The sequence below is a fragment of the Bubalus bubalis genome, chromosome 8 (genome assembly GCF_019923935.1).
Source record: "Bubalus bubalis isolate 160015118507 breed Murrah chromosome 8, NDDB_SH_1, whole genome shotgun sequence".
NCBI classification, from domain to species: domain Eukaryota; kingdom Metazoa; phylum Chordata; class Mammalia; order Artiodactyla; family Bovidae; genus Bubalus; species Bubalus bubalis.
The window spans coordinates 63,958,910-63,984,845 of NC_059164.1; the positions used below are offsets into that span (position 1 = coordinate 63,958,910).

At 42.9% G+C, this 25,936-nt stretch overlaps 1 protein-coding gene across 6 annotated transcripts in view; it reads left to right on the top strand.

Annotated features, from left to right (window-relative positions):
- PDE1C (phosphodiesterase 1C) overlaps positions 1-25,936 on the top strand; it is a 539,497-nt gene that overhangs the window by 177,398 nt on the left and 336,163 nt on the right. For 2 of the 6 annotated variants that reach the window (XM_044946686.2, XM_025291216.3), the window contains exon 1: positions 25,094-25,918. The exons of the other annotated variants lie outside the window; for them this stretch is intronic. The gene's annotated coding sequence lies outside the window, so the exon portion shown is untranslated. Of the gene's footprint in view, positions 1-25,093; positions 25,919-25,936 lie in introns of those variants that run through there. 6 annotated transcript variants of the gene reach the window in all.

Genomic DNA, 25,936 nt, shown 5'->3' on the forward strand with positions numbered 1-25,936 from the left:
AGAACATACTCAAAGGCACAGTGGATGGTACACTCGAGAAGAGACCATGACTGTAGCTTATAAAAGGTGAGAGTAATGGGAGATGAGGAGCTGAAGCAGCAGGCTTACAGGGCCTTATTTATCATGCTCAGGAGCTCAGGATGGATTTTGTAAATCAGAGGGATCCAGCAGACATTTTTTGGTCTTTGTTAGTCAACTAATTTAGTATTTATTTAATTATGTAATGTATAAAGACTTGTACAAAATATGCAAATGACGCAACTTATGAACTGTTAAAATCGAGACGGACTTGAGGTACGACTCAGTCCACCATTTTTCTTCCAGATGACAACAGTAACGCAGCGGAGGTGAAACACACATGATCATGGTGTTTTGCAAAATAGCACACAGATGTTGAGTATAAGTTTTGAGAAGCAAAACCAGATTTCTGATTCAGTCTAGAGTTCTCTACAAGGCTGAAGATGACATTTTCCCCCTTTCGTTACTTTCTTTCATTGAAACAAAGAATCTGTGAATAACTTTCTTTTGTAAAAAGACTTAAGTCTTAAATAAAGACTTATTCCTGCCCTGCACATAGGTTCATAGGTTAAACCTATTTTTTCATGAGGGGGAGATGTTGAATACGTTTTACTTTGTTTTTCGTGTTTACATAAAGATACTTACAAATTGCTTTTATTGTTCTCTCCTTTCTGTGTATTGTTAAGAACCATTGTTGTTGCGCCACCAATTTTTCAGAATAATTCACCCCTACAACATTTACTTACTTAATTATATTGTGATAAAGTGTACCTCGAGTGTGCCATTTGAACTCTGCGAGTGTGCAATTCAGCGGCATTAAGTGTATTCACGTCGTTGGGCAACCATCACTGCTGTTTATCTCCAGATTGATTTTCACCTGCATCTGATTTTTCATCATGTCAAACTGAAACTCTCCCCCAACCTCTGGTACCCTCCATCATGCTTTTTTTCTCTGTGAATCCCCCATAGTTTTAGTGAAAATTTCCAAATATGTACTTTAGGTGATAGAATTGTATAGAGAACATCGTATATCTATCACCTTGACTGTACAATTAACAATTGCTATATTTGATTTCCACAGATTTGTGCATTTATCCTTGTCTCTTATCATTCATCAATCCATGTTATTCCTACCACATGCAATTATTTTTTTAGAAATTGGAATATAATTGCTTTACAGTATTGTATTAGTTTCTGCTCTAGAGCAACGTGAATTAGCCATATGTATGCATATATTCCCTCCCTCTTGAGCCTTCCCACCCCCATCCCACCCATCTAGGTCATCACAGAGCACCAGGCTGAACTCCCTGTGCTATACAACAGCTTCCCACTCGCTTTCTGCTTTACACATGGCACGTATATGTGACAGGGCTACTCCCTCAATTCATCCCACCCTTTCCTTCTGCCACCGCGTCTCCAAGTCCATTCTCTGCGTCTGCATCTCTGTTCCTGCCCTGCACGTAGGTCCATCAGTACAAGTGGCAGACATCACTATCCTTTCCCCTAACACCGTGGCAGTGAACATCTTTTGAGTTCCACATTTGTTTATGGAAGTAAACAGATGTTTTTAATTTTAAGAATAGGGGACTGACTTGTTCAGAAAAAGTGCTCCATGAGACTTCCATGGTGGTCCAGTGGTCAAGACTCTGTTCCCAATGCAGGGAGTCCAGGTTTCATCCCTGGTTAGGGAACCCTGCATGCTACAACTAAGACTGGGCACAGTCAAAGGCAAAAAAAAAAAAAAAAAAAAAAAAAAGCTCTGTGCTTATTCAATGGAAGAGATAAAATGGGAATGATCTTAGAGAAAATTACTCAAAGGTCTATTGCAAGCTTAAGATATACAGATCTAGAATCACCCTAGAAAGTCCTGATGGTATAAGAAACGAATCACCAGTCCAGGTTTGATGCATGATACAGGAAGCTTGGGGCTGGTGCACTGGGATGACCCAGAGGGATGGTACGGGGAGGGAGGTGAGAGGGGGGTTCAGGATGGGGAACACGTGTGCACCCATGGCGGATTCATGTTGATGTATGGCAAAACCAATACAATATTGTAAAGTAATTAGCCTCTAATTAAAATAAATAAATTTAAATTAAAAAAAAAAGAAAGTCCTGATGGGTGCATAAGTGGGACAGAACAACAAAACAAAAACCTAATTGAACAATCCTCTCCAACTTAATGCAGTAAAAGGAGTAAAATCTTTAGAATCAGATAAATCTGGATCATTGTCCCAGATGTCCTATATATTCGGTTTTCTAACCATCCTCCTTCTACTTTGATTTATAGAGAATTTGATGTGGCTTATAAGAATGTAAGAAAAATTGAAATTAAATCCATATGCAGGGATTATATTCAGATCGTTTGAAGTTGAGTTTCGTGGCATCTTTAATGAAGGGGCAAATACTTTTACATAATTCTTATTGTCCATAAGGAGAAAGGCTTTCCAATGTCATATAACCTTGAGCAAGTCACTTAACTTCAGAAGTCAGTTCTCTCATCTCTAAGCCTGAGTGATGGTAAGAATGGTGTGGGTCAGTGTCTTGGCTTGGCATGGTGCCTGGAACATCAGTGCTCAGCAATTGTTAGTTACTCTTTCCTTTCATGTCAGGTTACCTTGTGACTTGGATTCCTACTAGAAAAATGAAGTGTAGATCCCAGAAGATCCCAGTAAATCTGGGATTTGGGGCAGTCAGAATGCCACAGTGCCAAGCAGCAAGTCGGAATGCCAAATGACAGCCCAACTCCAGGGCCAAGATGCCTGAATAACGGAAGAAATAAATCTAGCTAGAATGAACAATTTAATAATTTTGTCTGCTGCCCTACTAAGATCCCAGCAGAATATGGTCTTAGTTGGAGTCTCACTAGCTGAGGGTTTAGTGCTCCTGGCAACTGTTCTTCTTCTGTACCCACCCATTTCCCAGCGGCAGTCTCAGTTGCTTGCTTTGCTGTTCACTTTTTCAGGGCTGGCCAAAGTTTGCTGGGGTGCTTCACTGCTTTATTCTTTCAATATGCACCAACAGGATTGGGCTACATGATTTAACAAAAAAAATTGCTGTCAGTAGGGGATGCTTGTTTGTTAGCTTGGAGCATTTTCTCTTTCATTTACAATTCTCCAAGGGCTGGCATTGAAGTTGGAGGCACAATTGGTTGATCTTTGGGGTCAGTCTCGGCATCAGACAAAATTATTAAATTGTTCATTCTAGCTAGATTTATTAAGGGATTTCTTCCATTATTCAGGCATCTTGGCACTGGAGTTGGGTTGTCATTTGGCATTCCGACTTGCTGCTTGGCACTGTGGTGTTCTGACTGCCCCAAATCCCAGATTTACTCAACCTGGTTAATTTTATAGCTTTATTTAGATTTTGTGATGGTTAAGTTTATGTGTCATCTTGATTGAGCTCTCAGGAGCCCAGACTTTTGACCAAATATTATTCAGGGTGTGCTTGTGAGACTTTGTAAATGAGATTAGCATTTAAATGGATAGAGTGAGTAAAGTGTAATGTGTGTGTGTGTGTTGGAGGGCTCATCCAATCAATGGAAGACCTGAATAGAATAAAAAGGCTGAGTAAGAGGGAACTCCTCTTGTCTGATGGCATGATCTGAGACACTGGGCTCTTTGGTCTTTAAACTGAAGCAGAAACATCTGCTTTTCTTGGTGCTCAAGACTGCTGGCCTTTAGATTGAATTTTATACCACTGGTACTCCTGGGTCTCCAGTTTACCAACTGTAGATCTTGGGACTTCTCAGATTCCAATTTGCATGAGCCAATGTCTTGTAATAAATCTCTCTGTCTCTATCTACCTATATTTGTTGTTGTTATTTAGTCTCTCGGTCATGTCTCTTTTTGTGACCCCAGGGACTGTAGCCCACCAGGCTTCTCTGTCCATGTGTTTTCCAGGCAAGAATACTGGAGTGGGATGCCAGTTCCTTCTCCAGGGGATATTCCCAACCCAGGGACCAAACATGCATCTCCTGCATTGGCAAGGCATCCAAGAAGCCCATCTACCTATATACATATCTCCAATTTGTTCTGTTTCTCTGGGGAACCTTGACTAACACAGATTTTCCTGTACCAGGACATATACCAGAACTTGGTATAGAACCATCTTCTGTATAGATAGAACATATGTTATTTGCACTAAGACATTGTGGGATGTTTTCCATATCATAAAAAATAATTTTAAGTCATATTAATTATTTTTTATTATGTGATGCTGTTCATTATCTTACTGAATTCTCATAACAATCCTACAAGTCAGATTTCGAGAAGTAAATAGGAGCAGAGTCAAGATTTGAAAATAGGCTTATCTAATTCCCAAGCCTGTGCTTATTCCACCATGATGAGATGTGATAAGATGTCAGGGGGAATGAATGGCTTATTCTCTTGACAGTATTTGATGCTCAGTGTGGCTATAACTGAGGATTAAAAGATTTGTTTTTGAGATTTTAAAATACATTTTCTGTTTAACATTCTGTTGTCTAAACTCGCCGAATATATCTCTTTGATGAGGGCTTTAAAGAACATCTTCCAAAACCATTAATGCTTTCTTCCCTCTAGCTTTGGGTGAAGTCCCTCACCTGCTCTGTGATTAAATGAGTTCATGAGGCTAGAGCTGAATTCCCAAGGTTATGCTGGAAGAGCAGCAATGCCTTAAGATGAACCACCAAAGAAGGAGGTGATGAGGGTTCCCATGATCTATTAAGTCTGGGAAACACTGCATACTACACTCCATTTTGGAGGTTCATAATACCCCATACCATGATAAGGCTCTCAAATGTCCTCCAGTAAAGATACCCTCTTCATATCCTGTAATCCAGCCTTTCTATAATTTATTTGACCAAAGGCCATTTTAATTTTTATTTTTTTAACACCAAAATATTTTGTACTGGGGTATAACCGACTAACAACATTGTAGTAATTTCAGGTGAACAGCAAAGGGACTCAGTCATACATATACATATCCATTCTCTCCCAAACTACACCCCCATCCAGGCTCAAAGGCCATTATTATGATGCCAGTTTATAATTCTGTGCAACATAATATGATGGGGAATATTGGCGTAAGCATGGGATAGGCTTATGGATTAGCACCTGTTGAGACTGGAGAGGGGTCGATCATGAGGGGCCTTGGACTGTGTTCTTCGGTAGGCTCTTTGCTTATAGTCTGGTTTGTTTAGGTCTTATTTGGGATGAGGGCCTGGAGGACATATCCGCATTTGCACAAGGACAGTCTGATACATCTAGTTTCTCAAGTTCAAAAAGCAGAAAGAAAAGCTTCCCCAGAAGCAGCATTCTAATTCTGCAGATTCAGTTGATGAGGACCATCCCTGCCGGAAGCAGCATACTGGGGATATTAGAAGGATGCAGCAAAGCTACACTCGTGTTGGAGAGCCAGAGTGGGCTGTACGAGAATAGACACTTCTGTCATGCTTGGACTTCCCAGACCCAGGTCAAGGCCTGTGTGATTCTGGCCAAGCTGCGCTCATACCAAACTGCACACACAGCAGCCAAGGGCAGGCCAATCCAGCTGAGGATGGCTGCTAGGAGCGACATATCTTAGATGCCATTGTCTGGAGGGAAGAAACTGCGCATGAGGAGGTGGGATTGCTTGTGCACCCAGAGAGGGGCTCCAGCTCTTTTCATTCTGGGAACACAGTCTTTGGTGGTTGTCTGACTTCAGCCTCATCAGAAATATTGTGGCTGTTTGGTTTCTTTCCTAAGGAGATTTTCAGTCTTCAGGCTGTCTGAGTATGAAAATTGTTCTTCTTAATGAAATAACAAGATGATTCAGCATGCATTTATTAAACATTTCTTATATGTTCTGGAGGACAAATTAACCTAGTCCTTGCCTTCAAAGAATTTATTTAGCATAGAGGGCTAGACTGTCTTTTACAGAGCTAGGGATAATAAATGAGTAGAAAGATGTGGAATAATGAGTGAGCAGTACTAGCAAATGGTGCAAGCCAGGTTCTGGAGAATGCTCCAAGTTCTAGGATCTAAGGAGCTGAAACTTGTCCCCAACAGCTGAATTAATTGATGTCCCCTTAGCAAGACAGTGAGCCAGAGTCCTCAGGTAAATTAGTCAAGGATATATAGTGACCAGAACAAGAAATCTAGCTGACGTTTTGCAGCAAACAGATGCAAAAGGGGCCTCGGTTTGCAGAACACTCACAACTACTAAGCTTGCTTTGGGAGCCAGCTGGTGAAATGGATCCTGGTAAAATGTGTAGGAACCTGGGGATTAATGATCTGTAGCATATTCTCACCAAGGGCTCCACTCTTATAATTGCAGAAGATGTTTTGTAACTGGGTGGGAAAGAAACCTGCTCTTCTTAAAGATAAACCCCATAGGAGCCCATATTACCTTGAATAAAGAGGTGTATTTGTAACTTTCTCAGTGATGTTTTAAAAGACTTTGTCTACTGAATTGTCTAGGTATTTGTGAAATTATTGCATTTTACATGTGGATATTTTCATTTAAAGGGGCAGCTAGGGTGACTCTCTGGCTGTGGTTTGCCCTAGACTTTCCTGCTAAAGAAGATGCCTGCAAAGCAGGAGACCCAAGTTCTATTCCTGGGTTGGGAAGATCCCCTGTAGAACAAAATGGCTACTCACTCTGGTATTCTTGCCTGGAAAGTTCCATAGACAGAGGACCCTGGTGGGATATAGTGTCTGGGCTGGCAAAAGAGTAGGACACGACTGAGCAATGAACACTGTCACTTTTCCCACATTTAAAACGGAAAGCCCAGCATCCCAGGACCCCGTTCAGTCCCAGGCACATGAAGACCATCTATTATCCTGGAGGCAGTTGCTGTGAAAGCTGTGCTTTGAAGTTGAATCTGCATTGACTAGCCGAGCACTTTGGGTAAGTTGCTTAACCTCTCTAAACTTCTTTTCTCAGAAAAATGGGGAAAGTAATGCTGACTTACCAGATGCTGTGTAGATTCAGCAAGATGGTGCTTCTAGAAAACACTCAGCACAATGCCAGGCACCTTTAGATGTGCAGCAATTTTTCCTTCCAAAAATATAGTTTATCTACCATCTCAGCTTTTCCATTTTAGCATTTTAAAAAAGCAAACCCTCAAAGGAAGCCAGTGGGAGATTTACCCTCTGCCAAGCCTTCAGCACTTTCTGTGGATTATCTCCTTGGCTGAGCAGTCTGAGCCGGAAGTGAGCTCCAGATTCACTTTTGATTGTGTCCAGAGCCGACGGCTCGACATTTGCCTGGCAGCCTAGGCTAACCAGGAATGCCTGGTGAGGAGAGAAGATTTTGCAGCCTTCCACCTGGAGAGGATCATGCAGCCCTAGACATGAAGGTAGGGAGTTAGACAAAGGAAACAGTCTCCAAAGCTTGCTTTCCAAACCTTAAGTGAAAAACATGCACTTTTAAAGGAAGTTCTTCCTGCCTCTTGTCACAGGGCTACATGGAGAAACATCTCTCTTATGAAAAGAAAGAAGGAAACATCTCTGGAAGCTGTAAACATCGTATTATTTCTCCCTAGGTTGATTTTGAGGCTTTGAGAATAAGACAGCAGGCTTTTAAGGCTTGCCCTCTTAGAATGGAAGGATGAGCCTAAACAGATGTCAGTTTTGTTGCTTGGGCCAAAAACCTTGGAGTCATTCTTAATTCTTCTCTTGCATATGGGGATATGCTTCTCTTTATCTCCACTGCTACCACCTGGCCAAGCCACTGGCATCTTTTGCCTGAATCACTTGATGTGGCCTTCCACCTGGTCTCCCCATTCTTGCCCTGGCCCCTGCCGTGTTTTGGCCTCATGCCAGCAGCCAAACACATCTTTGTAGGATGGAAGTTATATTACGCCCCCATCCTGCTCTGAATCTTGCAGCGAATTCCCGTCTCATTCTGAGTAGAAGCCAACGTCCTTGCAGTAACTGACACATGTCCTTTCCACAGTCCCTTTTTATGGGACCCTCCCTCCTATGACCTGATTCTAGCCACACCAGCTCCTTGTTCCATGAGCCCACCACGCATGCTACTGTGCTGGGGCTTGGCTCTAGCTCTTCCTCGCCTTGGCCTACTCCTCTGCACAGCTCACCCCTTCACCTCCTTCAAGGTTTTGCTCAAATCTCACCTTATGGAGAGGCTGACACTGGTCACCCTGGTCAGGGCTATAACCTGTCCCTCCCTCATACTCTCAGTCCCCCCCCACCCCCGCTTCCTTTTTCCTGTTTCCCACAGCACTGGTCCCCAACATTGTATATAATTTCTTGTGTGTGTCTTTGCTTTGGTCTCAGAGAAGATCGCATCAAATGTTCATCAAGGTGTAGGGGGCAGGGGGCAGGCAGATCTGAGTTCAAATTCTACCTCGACCATTCATTCTCTGTCTGATTCAAGTAAGTTAATCTCTTGGAGGCTCAGTTTTCTCATCTACAAATTAGTAATAATGAGTTCACTCAGCAAGTATTCGATAAGCACCAGCACTGTGAAAGGCACTGGGAACAGAGAGGTGAATGTGAAAGACACCTTCCTTGTTGTTACACAACTGTGAAGAAGAGTAGTTGCAGAAGCACATGTCATATGCCTGGTAGAGGACTTGGCATATATTTGTTGTTCATTAAATGCAATTCCTTGTTTTTGAAGTGCTTGAATATATTTTTAAAATTTTTTCCCTATTTAGTTCATACCATTTTCTTTTGGGGCTTCTCTGATGGCTTAGCAGGTAAAGAAGCTGCCTGCAATGCAGGAGATTCAGGTTTGAACCCTGGGTCGGGAAGATCCCCTGGAGGATGAAATGGCAGCCCACTCCAGTACCGTTGTCTAGAAAATCCCATAGACAGTGGAGCCTGGTGGGCTACAGTCCATGGGGTCGCAAAGAATCAGGCATGACCGAGGGCAGCAACATTTTCTTTTGGTGCTGCGAAAAGCAAACACACACATACACAACACATGTTGTTGTTAAGCCAAAGCAGGATTTTTGGGAAAGGGGGACGGATGAGCTCTGAGAGGGTCAAAGAGCCTCCTAAGAATATATGTAAATCATGATATTCACATTTTATTAAAATAGGTAGAAATAGAATCTGTAATTTTTTAAATCAAATTTTCAAATTTTAAACTTGATCCGTTAAAGTTTAAAATCTTTCCAGCACCCCATGATTGGTCTACTTTTCTAGGCTTCTCCAAACAAAGATTTGTAATGGAAACTCTGAAATGATGATTAATTAAAGGGTGGAAGATAGTTTTTTGTCCAGTGTTGATGCTGAGCTTCCTGGGTGGTGAGAGGAAAGCCTGTGGTGTGTCAAGGTCATTGGCTTTTGAATCCCTGGTATCACTGGAATTTCGAGGCTTGTTCCCATGCAGATCAAACCAGCCCTGAGAAGGCTGGGATGACAGCGCAAGAAGTGTAAGCACCGGTGTTAGGAATGCGTCATTAATCTAGGTTGAGTACAGATCACAGAGGGCAGAGCCCCTCCAGCCCTCAGGATAATTTTGCACTTTGATTTGGAAAGCTTGAGAAAAGGACCATCCCAAAGAGTTAAATGCAGAAGTATTATTACTTTATTATGACTGCTATTTATGTCATAAATAGCATAAATAAGGCTGCTGGCTCACTTAGCCCCATGCGTTATTTTCAGCTCTGCAGCATTTAATCCCAGTTCCCATCATTTTGTCTTCATTTACGTATATCATTCCAGGAAAACATATTGTTTTGATTTCTTGCTTCTTGTAAGAGAAAAATTAGATGAAAGGAATGAGAGGAGTTTAAAAGGCAAGAAAATGGTATCTCCTTTGCTCTGCCTTAATGGATCGAGCAAATGAAATTTTTCCTTGATCTCCTCTCTGCTTGGAGAGAAGGAAAAATGCTGCCAGACAAAAGCAAGAAAAGGGAGTGGGTGATGGAGGAGTTTCCTCTTTCTGTGATATGCAGTGTTTTTTTCAGAAGTCCTTAACTGTACTTCTGTTCCTGAGCATGCTTGTGTTTTCCTTTTTTGTCATTGGAAGCTCTTGGGAAGAGAGCATGCCTCCCTGTGAAACCTGTGTAGTACATTCCCCTGAGCTCTGGGGCATCAGCCTGGCGGTCTGTGGCTTTCGGAGACTGTGGGTCTAATCCCTAGACCCTCAAATGAATGATTAAAGTAGTTACCATAATGAGAATCGAAAGCTCCTTTCCACCATCCCCAGCCTTGTTGAGGTGAAAGTGAAGTCGCTCTGTTATGTCCCACTCTTTGCGACCCCATGGACTGTAGCCTGCCAGGCTCCTCTGTCCTTGGGGATTCTCCAGGCAAGAATACTGGAATGGGTTGCCATTTCCTTCTCCAGGGGATCTTCCCAACCCAGGGATCAAACCTGGGTCTCCCTCATTGCAGGCAGACTTTTTACCCTCTGAGCCACCAGGCAAGCCACTATTGAGACTTTATTTATATTTATTTATAATCAATTAAAAAATGTATATATTTAAGGTGTACAGAGTGATATTTTGATCTATGTATACATTGTGAAATGATTACCATCAAGCTAATTAACATGTCTGTCACCTCACATAGTTCCCTTTTTTGTGTATGTGGTGAGAACACTGAAGATTTACTCTTCTAGGGTGTGGAGAAAAAGGATCCCTCTACTACACTGCTGGTGGAAATGTAAATTAGTGCAGCCACTGTAGAGAACAGTATGAGGATTCCTTTAAAAACTAAAAATAGAACTACCATATGATTCAGTGATCCCACCCCTGGGCATGTATCTGGAGAAAACAATAATTTGAAAAGATATGTGCACCCTAGTGTTCATAGCAGCACTATTTATAATAGCCAAGACATGGACTCAACCTTAGTGTCCATCGACTATTCTTTATCCATTCATTGACAGATATACACAGTGAAATACTACTACTCAGCCATAAAAAGAATGAAATAATGCTGTTTGCAGCAACATGGATGGACCTAGAGATTGTCATACTAAGTGAAATAAATCAGATCAAGAAAGACAAGTGTTGTATGATATCACTTATCTGTGAAATCTAAAAAAGATGATACAAATGAACTTATTTACAAGATGGAAATAGACTCACAGACATAGAAAACAAACTTATGGTTATCAAAAGGAAAAGATGGGGAGGGGTAAATTAGGAGTTTGGGATTAAAATATAGACACTACTGTATATAAAATAGATAACCAATAAGGACCTATGGAGAAAGCAATGGCAACCCACTCCAGTACTCTTGCCTGGAAAATCCCATGGACAGAGGAGCCTGGTAGGCTGCAGTCCATGGGGTCACGAAGAGTCAGACACAACTGAACGACTTCACTTTCACTTTTCACTTTCATGCATTGGAGAAGGTCATGGCAACCCACTCCAGTGTTCTTACCTGGAGAATTCCAGGGACGGCGGAGCCTGGTGGGCTGCCGTCTGTGGGGTCGCACAGAGTCGGACACGACTGAAGCGACTTAGTAGGGGTAGTAGTAGTAGCACAGGCAACTATATGCAATATCTTGTAATAACCAATAATGGAAATAATCTGAAAAAGAATGTATGTTTATCTGTATCACTCAGCTGTACACCTAAAACTAATACAACGTTGTAAGTCAACTATATTTCAATAAAAATTGAAAAAAGTTGTCAAAAAAAAAGAGGTTTACTCTCCGAGCAGTCCAACTCATAAAAGCAGAGAGTAGAATAGTGCTTGCCAGGGGTGGTGGGACAGGGGTAATGGGGAGATGCTGGTCAAAGGGTACAAAGTTTCAGCTCTGCAGGATGAATAAGCTCTGTAGATCTAATGCACAGCATGGTGACTGTAGTTAATAACACTGTATTGTGTGCCTGAGATGTGCCTTCCAGTGTTCTCTCTGTGGGCTCCTTTCTAGGCCCGCACTGCCACTCTCTGCAAGTGTGGCCTTGGGCTACACTCTCTTCTCTACTCTCCTCATTCCTATTTGTACAGCTGCTTAAACATGGTTGAAATGGTCAGTAATCGCAGAGTCCCAGTACCATCATCAGAAGCTTTGGGACAGAGGGCTGTTAATTGTTCAGGCACGGAGAGTTAACCTACCAACTTTTACAGAACACTGGTATGTCTGAGAGACCCCATAGTGGGGCAGGTCAGTGACAGGCTTCAGTTCAAATCCATTTCTTACAGAGTGGCCTTGGCCAAGTGTCAATGTGAAGGTATCATGGGATATCATACTTGCAAACAGGGAAGTGCATACATACATACCTATGATAGAGGATAGCCATTATTATTATTACTGGTATTAACTGTATTACTATGTTATGGTTGTCCTATTGGTAGCAGTATTTATGTCTGGGGAAAGGAGGATTGGATATGTCCTCTGGACACCATCCAGGATTAAACCTGCCCTTTCAGGAACAGTGACGGCTCTGTGCACACGTGGCCTTTCAGAGCTGTATTTTGACAACTGCTCAATTACCCAGATAGCTGAAAAATGTCAGCCGTGGATCCCGATGCATTATTGATGTTGGCCCTTTGCTTCCAGCGGCATTGCACGCTCCTTGTCTGCCGAGAACAGGAAGGGTATTCTCTCTCTGTTCTGTCCCTTGGAGACAGGCCAGGGTGGAATCCTGCTGCAAAATGTTACTTCCCTCCAAAGGTGAAAAGCGTGAGTCACATCTGGTAGTCCTGGTGGGGTGATTTCCGCGCAGCCTCTCCTCCGCGGGCTTCTCCCTGTACCGCTTCACGGGTGATTAAAGGCAGGGCATCACGTTCTCCTCCGCGGGAGAGTGAGGTCAGAGCCCGCGGTGCGAAGAGGGATTTTCCTCGGCTTTGCAAACACCCGGCGACGTCACGGAGCCTCGGGGGCGCTATCCGTTGCGGCGGTGAAAGCGCGGCTGACGGGATATAGATTCATTCGGCGCGGGGGTGCTCAGCAGCTGAGACAAATCGGGCCTCCTGCCCGGGGCTCCGGCCGCCTTGGCGACCCAAAGAACAAGAAACGCGTGGCGGAGTGTTTGCCAGTGCCAGGCGGGATGGCCTCGTCCCGCGGCACGAAATGACGTGGGCCCGGCTGCTGCCAGGAGCCCAGAATAATGTGTTCACGTGTACTTTCGCAAAGCAAACTCAGATAAGCTCGCAAATGTAAGCGCCTGCTTAATTGGTTTAAAAAAAAAAAAAAAGAAAAAGTTCAGTCACAGCATTTTCCCAAGTCCTTTTGCCTTGGCATATTCCGTAGCTTTCTCAGGATTGGTTTTTGTCCCTTCCTCCCCTCCACCTTTCTTTTGTGTTTTAAATGGTTTATAATGATGCATTTATTAGTCGTGACTTCCAGAGTTAGATAGTGACAGTGGGAGGTAGGCTGTCACTGAAATTCTAATCAAAATTTATAATCAAGCCTCCCTTGCCAATATTGTGACATAAACACAGTTTCATTCTGGTGAGAACGTTTCTAAAAGCCACAGTTACCAAATAAAGCTACGGAGGTCACCAGTAGTAAATGACCAGCCCTCTGTCAATAAATCCCTAACCAAGTTTGGCTTTGCTGTGGGAGGTGGAGAGGTTTTTGAAAAGGTCATGCGTTAAAATTTCCTCTCTGATTAGCTGGCTCTGGAACACAGGCACAGAAAAATACTGCAATGAATTAATAGGAAGTGGTCCCAGTCTCAGGCAATTGGAACATCTTTAGGGATTGCTTAGCATTGATCTGGCAGAAATGGTTGGTTTCTGGCGGATTGAATCATATACTATAGAATTGGAGTACATATGGAAAATTATTATGAACACTAAAATTATGATCATTAAAATTCCGACTTCCAGGACAGATGAGATGGACTTCCGCACAGAATGCAGAAGGCACTTATGCTGGGCTGTATGGATGGGTGAGATGGAGACTGGTTTTCACAGATGCTTTTGTGCTTGGGTTGGGAAAGGGAAGTAGTAAATGAAATCTTTCTTATTTAGAGACTAATTGATTCAGAAGGCTCTGTTCGGTTTACCCATAGTGAAAGCAGAGTGGCTTCTAACAGGATCTTAACTGACTTGATTGGAGGTATTTTCAAGGACTTAGGACTCTTCCCTTTCAGCGCTTTAGTTAAAATTTTCAAGTGCTTCCTAAATCTCACTGAAGACAGTAATGTTTTGTTGCTTCATTTACATTAGCCAGGCTGTGGGGAAGTCACATAACCCTCACTGGAGGGTCCACCTGCTTCCATGGTGGTAATAGAGGCACCCAGTGCTTTTAGAGTTTTTCCCTAATCTGCTTTGCATGCTAATGACTTTTCAGTTGTGTCCATAAGTTTCCGTTCTTCTCCATAAATCAAGTCCCACTCCTTGCTTATAGGAGTCTGTTTCTGTTTTGGAAGTAGAAATGTAAGCATATATCAACCTGTGATTGGTCTGACAGCCTGTACGTGTGAAAGATTATGGGCCAAATCAAGGTGCCTTCAGGGTCTTTTTTATGAGCGTGAATCTGTCAAAAATGTGTGGGTGAAAGGCGTTCATGGAGACGTTGTTCTTTTACTCTCCTGGGTCTTAAAAACGCTTTCACTTCGGAGAATCACAGGGACTCGAATGGACCACTTAAATGTCCCCAAGGACAATTTCAAAAATACTGTCAGGAGTAGTTAATATCACTCATTCCCTTTGTGTGCTGAACCACACAGAAAGTAACACTTAACTTCTCTGGAGGTGAAGCTGCCAAATAACCAGAAGTTAACATTGTATGCACCAAAATGTAACCTGGGCTTTATTGCCTTTCCCTGGATAATCCCACAGTGGCTTCTGATGTAGTTGAAGTTTCATTTGTTTTCATGGCTCAGATTTGCTCTTTGAGTATAGTTTATATGGCAGGAATCATCTTGGACCATAAATGAAGTAAATTTTACAGTCCTTCTCTGAGGAGCCCATTTTGTCATTGATCAGTTGGTTTGTTATGCACTTGAGGGACAGTAATGGGCAAGACACTCATGATCTTTGTCGTCCAGGAGAGTAGTCTAGTGAATCCTGTAGTGACCTTGTGCTTGGTTGCTCAGTCGTGTCTGACTCTTGTGACCCCATGGACTGTAGCCTGCCAGGCTCCTTTGTCCATGGGGATTCTCCAGGCAAGAATACTGGAGTGGGTTGCCATTCCCTTCTCCAGGGGATTTTCCCAACCCAGGGATTGAACTCAGGTCTCCTGAATTGCAGACAGATTCTTTACCGTCTGAGCCACCAGGGAAGATCTACTCTATTCTGATGCTAGCGATTTTTGTATGTATGGGCTATGCATACTCTTTGTTGTTGTTCAGGTAGTAACCCTACCAATAAGGAAATGAATTCATCATCACTGACGAATTAATTCAGGATAATCACTGTGGATTTTGGATACTGGAGCTCGTGTGTCTGGGGTCCCTCCTCAGTTCAGGTCACTTCTTGAGATCATTTAGTATCTTTGATTAAGCCAGAGGATATTCTTGCTCCGTTCCAGCCATTCTTCACATAGCAACCAGTGATCCTTCATAAACACACATCTCTTGTAATCCCTAATGATTTCCCATTTCTCTTCAAGAGAAAGCTGGCCCATAAATCTGCCCTCAAGACTGCTGTGGCTCCACCCACCTGCTTCCACCACCCAATTCCAGGCCAGTCTTCCCTTTGCCAGGTCCCTCCTCCAGTCACAAGTCGCCTCCTTCCAATTCCTTGACCCATCAAATGCTTCTTTCTGCCTCAGAATCTATGCCTATGCTGTCCCTCTTTGTCAGAAATGCTTTTCTCGGGCTTATTACCTGGGTGACTGCTTTTCCTCCTTCAGGTCTTGGCCCAGATGTCACCTGTTCATAGAGGCCATCCCTGACCACTTAGGTGGACTAAAGATGGCTGTAAAATCTGTGTTACTTCCACCCCCACCTCTGCCTTGGAAGGTGGAGTTTATTTCTATTGCCCTTGAATCAGAGCTGAGCCCCATCATTGCTTTAATCAGCCAAATGCAGCAGAAGTGATGCTGTGCCAGTTCTGGGCCTGGCCTTTAAGATGACTGGCAGCTTCTACTTTCTGCCTCCTAGAACACTTGCTCTTGCAATGTAGTTGCCATCTAAAGAAGTCTCAGCAAGCCACATGGACAGACCATGTAGAAAGAGGAGGGAGGAGGGGAGAGGGAGAGACAGAGAGAGAGAGGGGTGGGGGGGGAGATCCTTGCCAAGGCCTCAGACATGTGAGTAAAATCACATTGGATTGGATATTCTGGCCTGATAGCCATCTGACTGTAGCCTCGTGAGAGACCCGTAAACAAGACCAGCAGAGGAACTGCCTGGTCAACCCACAGAAGCATGAGAGATAAAAGCTTTGTTTGCTGTTGTTTTGAGCCCCTACATTTTAGAGGGTGGTTTGTTATAGAGCACTGCTGCTGCTGCTGCTAAGTTGCTTCAGTCGTGTCCGACTCTGTGCGACCCCATAGATGGCAGCCCATCAGGCTCCACCATCCCTGGGACTCTCCAGGCAAGAACTTGGAGTGGGTTGCCATTTCCTTCTCCAATGCATGAAAGTGAAAAGTGAAAGTGAAGTTGATCGATCTTGTCCGACTCTTAGCGACCCCATGGACTGCGGCCTACCGGGCTCCTCCGTCCATGGGATTCCCACTCCTGTTGTTTTCTATACTGGAGAAAACAGTTTCTGATTATTTTCTTTTCAGCACTTTTCACAATTTATAATGATGTATTTATTGTTTTATAATCCATCCAGCATCTGGTACCCTAATTAGACAGTTGCTTCATGGTATAGGCACTGGATGTTTTATTGACCTCTGCATATCTGCCATCACAGAGTGCCTGGCACAGAGCAAGCACTAAGAAAATGTTTGTTGAATGAATGAGTGAATGAAATTTAAAAGTTTCCAGCGTTTATTTGTGAGATTGCCACCCTCCCCCACCCGCCCCACCACCTTCCCTAGTACAGAGACAAGAATCTTCAAATCTCTGGTGGCTGTTCAAAAAAATTTTTTGAGATTTATTTTTATCTTTCTTTATAAATCATACTTGTTAGATCATAATTCTACTTTGCTTCTACTACACACCTGCTTAGCAGATTTTAATGATTACTTATCGGTAAGAACATAGAAAAACTGAGCTTCCCTGTGGTGGTTCAGGCTCACCTTTGTCTGTAGATCCAGTCTTTTTCCATTGTCCCTTTCCTGTCCCCCTTGCCCCCATCACTCCTTGTTCCTTGTTGTGACCTGAGCCACCACACATTTCCACTTTCCTGGAGTTTCTCTTCCTCTAAATTCTTCTTTTGGAAAGCCTTTGCCAATGACCCGTGGGTTGAGCAGACGTCCCTTCTTTGTATCTGTGAACCAACCCTTGAGCCAAATCCTTGGGTGGCTACAGGAGCTGTTTTTGAGACCCGGGAAGAAGTTCAGAGATAAAAGAGCCCTGAGCCAGGTTCAGGGGACACGGCTCCTAGTCGCGGCTTTACCAACATCCAGCTCCAGACCTTGTGTGGTTATGGAACCTGCCTGGGCTGCACTTTTCTCTCAGTAGAACTTAGGTAAAGGGATCACTAAGGTCCCTTTCAACTCTGAGGCTTTCATATTCAAATTTCCTTTATGGAGATATAAGAACGACCAGCCAATTTATGTGCATTTGGGTCAGAATTTGGCTGACTATAGCATCGGCAGTTTTACATGAACAAAATTTTCAATTTCATTAGTACAGCCAAGTTAATTCTGCTGGGTTGGCAGCATGCTCTGAGAGGCAGGGTGGCCACTGGGGCCAGGAGTCAGGGAAGCCGTGTGCTGTCACATTTCCCGGCCCTTAGCTGGAGGGTAGACCAGCTGGAGGGCAGCTGAGAGACCTCTCAGACCTCATCCGCTTCATTTCTAAACTGGGGATAACAATAATATGTGTTTCACTCATTCTAGGGTTGTTTTTTGGAGGGGCTAATGACAGGCCATTATCAGAAAGTTATTGAAACACAATTTTTGATTTATTTATCAGAAATCAGAGATTTAATTTATTTTTTATGTGTTTATAATAAATATATATATATAAAATCAGAGATTTTATCAAAATAAAATCTCCTTTCAGCTTCCCTCCTTTCATGTGCTGTTGGACAGATGAGATAGGGGAGAGACTGTTGTCTCATGAGAGCCTTCAGAGTTTAAGATACTGGTCATACAGGTTTTCTTAAAATTCCTTACAGCAATCCCCTAAGAGAGGAGTTGTGTTTGCTAGGATTCTTTTAGTCATCAGTGACAGAAATCTTATTCAGGTTAGTTTAAGTGGAAAAAAAAGAAAAAAACACAACATGGGGTGGGGTAGAAGGTATTTATTTTGTTAATATAAGTTAAAAGTTCATGGGTAGGCATAGCAGGATCAAGGAGCTCAGAAGATCCTTTAACATTTTATTTTTTTAGTTCTTCTCTCTGCTTTTCTCTATGTTGGTGTCATTTTTTTTTCTGGTATACCCTCTCTACATGGTAAAAAAGATAACTCCAGGGCCAAGATAATCTCAAGCCTTTTAGCTTGTTATCTCAGAGAAAAGACAAGTAGACTTCCTCTCTTTTTCCCAAAGGCCACATCAAATTTTCCATAAAGGACCAGTGCTGGATCTGCTTTAGTTACATGTCACCCTCAGACCACTTTGTTCAGACGTAGGAGGTGGATGACTCGATTGGCCAACCTAGCCGCCTTGTTTATTATAGTCAAATCTAGCCAGGGGCCAAATTCTAGGTTTTCCTACAGCTTTTTTGGGTCCATGAAAAGCTTAGTTAGCTCAGACCAGGCTGCAGGTTTTGAGAGGTTACTGAGCCCAACCCAGCCCTGGCGGGAGAAGAGAAGGGTCTTGTTCCAGGTCACATGTGATTCAAAGCTACTCCTGGTCCTTTCCTTTTCCTGTGTCACCTCCACTGGAAGGGTGACACGAATTTCTCCTGTCAGAGCAACTGAAGGATCCTTCCAGAGGGAGGGGCAAAAACTGGGTCACATGCAGGTTACATCAGACGACCCCTGGGACTCCATCCTGTCTCTCCTCCCATCTCCTCTCCCTGGCTCTCTGGGCCACACTCTGGATAGATGAGCCACATTTCATGTGGGGCTGAGACTCGGTCCTCTGAGCTTCATCAGTCCACTTTCTCTTTTTGCACCTTTTTTTTTCATGGCGGAGGCAGTTCCTGGTACAGAGTCTGCCCCATATTATGAAGCCAAAAAGAGAAGAAATCAAGGGGGAAAGCAGTGTGATCATTACCAAAGAGGCCTCTTGCCAGAAAGAAAAGCCCGTGGGAGAGAAGAGCCTGTGTTGACAGTGTGTCCTGGGGGCTGGCTCACATCTGTGTAGGCGGGAAGGAGGGGCTGCTGTGCCCAGTGGTGCTACTTGTGATGTCCTAAAGGCTTCTCCAGAATTTCCCCATCAACAGACTCTGGATGATGCCATTGGCAAGTCATGAAAAATGTATCAAGGGCAGTGCTTGTCTCATGGAGGTCAAAGCAAGTGGTCATAATCTCAAAGCTAGAAGATGAGTATTCATGGGAGATAATCCTGTGTTTTTCCTGACTTTATCCAGCTATCCAGTTTTCTTTATCCAGCTCCTCCTTGGTAAGCCAAGGAGCTTGTTGGAATTTGGTAGCTGCATTCCTCCTATGGAGCCCTGGTTATCATTTGCCCAGTGGTTGTTGCATGGTACTGTGGAAGCTTCCCTGAGTTGACCTCAGTATAAGATGAAGATTCAGGCAGCAAGTACCCTCCACATGTGACTGTGCTTCCCTCTACATAGAGACATCCATGGCTCCCTGTCATCCACAGAAGAGAGCCCAGACTTCTTCCATGACCACACAGGTCTGGCTGACCCCTCCAGCACTTTCTCTTGCTTCTCTTAGTCATGCACTTATAGTCAAGCTACATAAAATTGTTTGTGGATTGCTGGACACTCCACCCTTTCTCACGCTTCTGTGTCTCTTTCCATACAGTTCCCTCTTTCTAGAATGACCTGCCTCCATCCACCTTCCACCTTCAGGATCCAGTTCAGATGTTATCTCTACTATATAACCTCCTTGATTCCCTCCACCCCTCAACTGTGCTGCTGCAGCTCCACCTTCTCTGTTATATGTCTTCTGTCTTTTTATGTGTCTGCATGAGGAGATATAACTAAGGGAAAAGAACTTTGCACTCTGGCCTGGATTTAAAACCTGGCTTTACCCCTATAGCAGCGCATCTTCGCAAAAATGATCAGACTTTCTGGGAGCCTCTCTGTCTTTACTTGTAAATGTTGTTGTTCCGTTGCTCAGTCTTGTCTGACTCTTTGCAACCCCATGGACTGCAGCACGCCAGGCCTCCCTGTCCATCATCAACTCCCAGAGTTTACCCAAACTCATGTCCTTTGAGTCGGTGATTCCATCCAACCATCTTGTCCTCTGTCGTCCCCTCATGCCTTCTATCTTTCCCAGCAATGGGGTTGTTTCCAAACAGTCTGCTCTTCGCATCAGTTGGCCAAAATACTGGAGCTTGTAAATGGGCATAATGAATTCTCCTGAAGTGTTTCATTGAGGATGAAAGTGAGCCACCCTGTGATGTGCTTGGCACGGAGCTGGCACATGGTTGTTCTCAATAAGCAGTAAGGGTAGTGGTGTGGTTAGTACTGAACTGTGACATTGTCACAGTGAAAGGGACCTGAGAGGTCATTGTTATGTTTGCAAAGCCTGATTCCTACTCCCTTGTCTGATGGTCATGCAGCTTCTGCTTGAACTCTGCCATGTACAGGGAGCTCACTCTCTCTGATCTTGTGATCCTTAATGCTGATGATGCAGAGGTTTTTTGGTACTTACATTAAGTTATTCTTTGTCTATTTGGGGAACTGTTTTAATTCCTGAATCAAAGATCTTATTTTTTGTTTTTATTTTTATACAGTTTGTTTTAATGGCTATACTCCACTTACAGTTGTTACAAAATATTGGCTACATTCCCCATGTTGTACAGAATATCCCTGTAACCTATCTTCCACCCTGTAGTTTGCATCCCCCCTGCCCCACCCCTCTATTGTCCCACCTCTCTACCCTGGTAACCACCAGTTTGTTCTGGTGGTTTGCAACAAACCATTAGTTTGTATATGTGAGTATACTTCCTTTTGGTTTTATTCACTAGTGTGTTGTATTTTTTTTTAGATTCCACCTATGAGAGATATCACACAGTGCCTTTCTCTGTGTGACTTACTTCTTAGCTCAGTGTCCTCCAAGTCCATCCATATCACTGCAAAGGACAAAGTTTCATTCCTCTTAATGGCTGAGTAGTATTCCATTGAGTGTGTATATCACATCTTCGTTAGATATTCACTTGTCGATGGACACTTAGTTTGCTTCATACCTTGATAATGGTAAGCAATGCTGTTATGAGCATTGGGGTGCACATCTATTTTGAATTAGTGTTTTTGGTTTTTTTTTGGATACCCATGCCTGGAATTGCTGGGTCATATGGTAGTTCTATTTTTAGTCTCTTGAGAAATCTTCATACTGTTTTTCGCAGAGGCTGCATCAATTTACATTCCCACAAACAGTGCACAAAGATCCCCTTTTCTTCACGTCCTCCCCACCGTTTGTTATCTTTATTCTTTTTGGTGATAGCCATTTTGATAGGTGTGAGGCGATATCTCATGGTTTTGAATTGTGTTTACCTGATGAGTAGAGATGTTGAACATCTTTCCATGTTCTGTTAGACATTTCCTTTCCTCTTTGGAAAAGTGCCATTTCAGTTTTTCCTTCTGCCCATTTTTAAATCTAGTTGTTTGTTTTTTGATCTTGAGTTTATATGTGTTGGACATTAATCTCTTGTCAGTCATATCATTTGCAAGTATTTTCTCCCATTCAATTGGTTGTCTTTTCATTTTGTCAATGATTTCCTTTGCTGTGCAAAAGCTTTCAAGTTTGCTTAGGTCCTATTTGTTTATTTTTGGTTTTGTTTCCATTATTTTAGGAGACAGATCCCCCCCCTCCCAAATTCTGTGATTTATGTCAAGGAGTGTTCTGCCTATGTTTTCCTCTAGGAGTTTTATAGTATTCAGTCTTAAATTTAGGTCTTTAATTCATTTTGAGTTTATTTTTGTATATAGTATTAGAGAATGTTCTAATTTCATTCTTTTACATGTAACTGTCCTGTTTTCTCAGCACTACTTATTGAAGAGACTGTCTTTTCTCCATTGTATATTCTTATCTCCTTTATATAGTTGACCATAGGCACATGGGTTTATTTTTGGGCTTTTCATCCTGTTCATTGACCTCTGTGTCTATTTTTGTGCCAGCGCCATACTTTTTTGATTACTGTGGCTTTTGATAACCGTCAGATTGTGTGAAGTCAGGGAGCCTGATTCCTCCAGCTCTGTTCTTTCTCAAGACTGTTTTGGCTATTCAGGGACTTTTGTGTTTCCATACAAATTTTAAATTTATTTGTTCTAGTTCTGTGAAAAATACCATTGATATTTTTATACGGATGGAATTGAGTCTGTAGATTGCCTTGGGTAGTATAGTCATTTTAATAATACTGATTCTTCCAAACCAAGAACACAGTATATGTTTCCATCTGTTTGTGTCATATTTAGTTTCTTCATCAGTGTCTTTTTGAGTATAAGACTTTTACCTCCTTAGGTAGGTTGATTTGGTGAATTATTAAGTTGGCAATTGTATGTATGTATATATATGTTATGTATATTTATGTATATATGCACATCTATGTTTAATTAATGATGTTTTACCATATAAGATTTCCTAAAAGCTCTTACTCAAAAAGCTGGGATAGGAAGTTGCCATGGAAACTGACCTCCAAAGCAAGGTTGCCAGTGGAAATTGTAGCTTGTAATGTTGTGTTGCTACAGCATGCAAGCATACCCTGTCTGTGATAGATAAAGAGACAACAAAATCTGAGTGACATAATAACATAGTGTATCCAAAAGTAGTAATATTTTGCAGGCAGAGAGAGGATGAACTCTTTCTGATGTGGTTTAGAAAGAGCCTTCAATGAGAAGCAAGGAATCCTGAGGTGTTTTATGGTACTTTGACCTCAGTTTTCTCATCTGTGAAGTGGGAGCATTGGTTACTCAGAGATGGAATATGGAAAAGGCAGAGGTGGGCTTTGACTTTGAGAACTAATTACTCTACTTCCCCATTCAACAAGAGCAGCTCTTTCTTTACTTTTTAAATCTGAGGTATGTATTAAAATCTCTTATAAGTATTAATTTGAAATAAAATATTCTATTGCTTAAAGAATTTGAAGATAATCTAAATTAGATTATCTTTAAGGTTTCCCCAGCTCCAAAAACTACTTTGGCTCTAAAATAAAGTTATGTCCTTATTAACTTTCTCATACATGTTTACTTTTTTAAAACTTTTCTAAAATGAAACAAAATCATGCTCCACAAACTTATAAAGACTATTTTTGGTCCTCCTTCTCTGATTAGCTTACTTAAAAGTGAAAGGTTATTTCTTTCCTTTTTCTTCCAAAATTTGCTTTTCTCTGACTTGATTAACATCCCAGTAACAAAGAAAAAGTCATAAATATGGTGGATGGCAGGAAATTGAGTATCATCCTTTTAAATTCCCTTCTATCCTTTCTTTCTAGGCCAGTCCTTGGAGAAACCATGATGTAGTTAAAGTATGTATTCAGCAATATGCATCTTTCTTTTCAGCATTTCTTCTCCCCAGTTCTCTCCAGATGACCTCATAGAATCATAAAGGTGAAACAGACATAAAAAACTTTTTGCATAAATTCTTTAAGGATGTGGAAAATGGGATCCTGTGAAGGGGACAGTTTTGTATTGGATAAGATAATGAGTCATAACTCAAACTCTGGCCTTTTCCAGTTCAGTTCTCTTCCTGGTAGGTTTAGATAACCTCCTTGTGCTTCAGTTTTCTACTATAAAATGGAGATAATAATAGCATTTTCTTTATAATATTGTTGTTGGTATTATGTGAGTGTAGTGCCCTTAGAACAGGGTCGGGACCGTAGAAAGTTTCAATATATGCTCACTAATATACGGACGGAAGAGCCTGGTAGGCTGCAATCCATGGGGTCGTGAAGAGTTGGACACGACTGAGCGACTTCACTTTCGATTTTCACTTTCATGCATTGGAGAATGAAATGGTAACCCACTCCGGTGTTCTTGCCTGGAGAATCCCAGGGACTGGGGAGCCTGGTGGGCTGCTGTCTATGGGATCGCACAGAGTCGGACACGACTGAAGCGACTTAACAACAACAACAACAATTATCATTACTGTGCTTCCATATTATGATAGCAGGTTGCCCAAGGTATACAGTCTGATGGGAACTCCATTTGGGTATCATACACTGTTCTGTATCCCCCAAACAAGTCATTAAAATAACCTCTTAATGTCCGATTCCACCAGGTCATTGTTCTGAGCTTGGTGACATTGGGTGAGTAAATTGGTTTCATTTAGGTAAATGAATTTTATGTTAATATGTTGACTGCTTAATGCTACCTTTGCCTTTAACTCAGTGCAACTGTAAGTGCTTCCAGAAACTCCTTAAGGACCAAGTTTAATGAGGTGACTTAAGATTGTTGTAGGTGAGTGTGTGAGTCCTTTTCAGTCAAAAAGTTCTGTCATCTCACCTTGAAGCAGATACCTTTTCCACTGGAATGAATGGGGCCAGCCATGCCATCCTCATCACTCTTAACTCTAATTTCTGGAAAATAAATGCCCACTTCCCAATGGATGAGCATTTAGGATTTAAACACTCTTAAATTTTTCTTTATCAAGGCCACTTGAATGGAATTTTACTTGAGCAATGGAGAAAAGCTAGTTCTCACCTTTACATTTATCTTAATTTTGAGAAGCAGGCAAATATCTGATGGACAGAAAAAGAATACTGGGAGTGTAACTAGAAGAATCATTAACTGCCAGTGGAGGAAAATACCATTATGGGGGCAAGCTGTGTCTTGAATCTCAGGAGCCCTGAGTCCCAGGTTTGACATGGCCCCTGGGAAGTGATGGTGGCCACATTTAGAAGGGAGTTTGACCACCAGTCTGTGACGTCAGGGCTGAAATCAAATTGTCAGAGTCTTTCTTTTTCTCTTTGGTCTCTTTTTGAATCCCACCTCCTGCCTCCCCTTGTGGCTCAGCTAGTAAAGAATCCGTCTGCAATGCAGGACACCTGGGTTCGATCATTGGGTTGGGACGATCCCCTGCAGAAGGGAAAGAATACCCTCTCCAGTATTCTGGCCTGGAGAATTCCATGGACTGTATAGTCCATAGGGTCGAAAAGAGTCGAAAAGACACGACTGAGCGACTTTCCCTTCTTTCCCTCCTCCCCTTACTGCATACCTGATCCCATTCTGTTTGAGCAATTCACTTTATTGACATTGTGAATGACCTCGGGGGACTCAGATACTGATTTGTAGCCTCGTGAGCTGAAACTGCTCTCCACTGTCAGCATCTGCCCAGCACAGCCCTGCAGGGACCCTTTGAGAGTCTGTCAGTGGAAACTACTACCGCCTTACTTTTGTTTATATTTTCCTTTTTTCACACCATTTTTTGGCGGCGGGGAGGAAGAATATATCGAGACTTTCTAAGTGTGATGTGTGGTTACTTTAGTCCCTGTCAACTGCTTTAATATTTCAAAATGGAACCGGCTCTCTGGCGGGCGTGGAAGTGAGCGCTGTGAATGAAAGCTCCAAGCACGAACTCCGCGGAACCTCACCTTGGCTGTTTGCCCCACCAGCCGCCGGGGAGGACACAGACCTCGGTTTCCTGGGATTTCCGAGTGTGGAGCCGTGCTATTCATTTTGTGCGGGCTCCGGAAGCCATCGGCACGCGGGGCTGGGGGCCCTGCGCCGCGGCGGGCCGCCCTGGCGCGCGCGGGTCTCCGGGTGCGGGGCTGGAGCCCCGCGAGCTTGTGCCCCGCAGACGGCAGTGCTCCGCGCACCCCTCCCTTCGCGCCCGCGGGTGCCAGACCTGACGCCGGCCCCTGCGCGCTCGCAGACGACTCTTCGCAGTTGTCAGTTTTCTCGCTTGTCAGCAGAGCTGCTGGTAAGTGACAGAAAACAG